The sequence below is a fragment of the Penaeus monodon genome, chromosome 23 (assembly GCF_015228065.2).
Source record: "Penaeus monodon isolate SGIC_2016 chromosome 23, NSTDA_Pmon_1, whole genome shotgun sequence".
NCBI lineage: Eukaryota > Metazoa > Arthropoda > Malacostraca > Decapoda > Penaeidae > Penaeus > Penaeus monodon.
The window spans coordinates 14,472,519-14,473,331 of record NC_051408.1 but is presented as its reverse complement, the minus strand read 5'-3'; the positions used below and the strand labels follow the sequence as shown (position 1 = coordinate 14,473,331).

At 30.6% G+C, this 813-nt stretch overlaps 1 protein-coding gene across 1 annotated transcript in view; it reads right to left on the bottom strand.

Moving 5' to 3' along the window:
- Positions 1-813, bottom strand: part of LOC119587799 (conserved oligomeric Golgi complex subunit 6-like) — a gene marked incomplete at its 5' end in the record, with an annotated part of 13,578 nt that overhangs the window by 2,064 nt on the left and 10,701 nt on the right.

Sequence of the window (813 nt, the reverse complement as noted above, 5' to 3'; positions counted from 1 at the left end):
TGCATCAATATCTAATGCAATCTAATGTAAAAATGAGGTTTGTATTTGGCATGATTAAAATAGAATAAAAACTTTAATAAACTGATTCTACTTTATAATAATTATAGATCAAAATCATTGTCTGTCACCAAAATTATCTTACACTGGTTTTAAATAGATATACTAGCAAAAATGTAATACCTTATATCTTTTGAGTACTCTTATCAATAGTCTATATATCACCTAAAGATCCTTGATTTAACCAGGAATGAGATTTCAAACTTATACCTAAACAAAACACATGAGATCCCTATTATTCATTGTAAATATAGACTAGGAAAACAAATTCTATAATTATTTGATGAGTAGCTCTTCACAATATCCCATAAAAATACATTATAAACGGGTAATGTGGACCATGTCAATGACATTCAGGAGTTTTCTCAAGCATGTAATGTATATGTATATTCTTAAAATAATACTAAAATGAATTATAACTACATTCTATTACAGTTGATACAAAAGAGAAATGCAAACATCTGTTTTTTTTTAAAACAAGCGTAATGATGCACAAATTTGGAGGGGTGGGTGCCAGTGTGTGGCAGAGGTGACTGGAAAAAGGGATTTGGTAGATGGTGGAGGATCATGACCTTTTATATCAGCTATCTCATCATCATTTTCAACTAGGTTTCATGTGAAGGTATCAGTAGTAGTTCATTAGGATGAGTTAGGAATGTCATGCATTCCATGTTTGAAAATGCAGTGGTAAGGCACTATCAATCTATTTTTGTGGCTTGAAAGTAAACATACTGTTTATGTATACTGCAGTGTGTG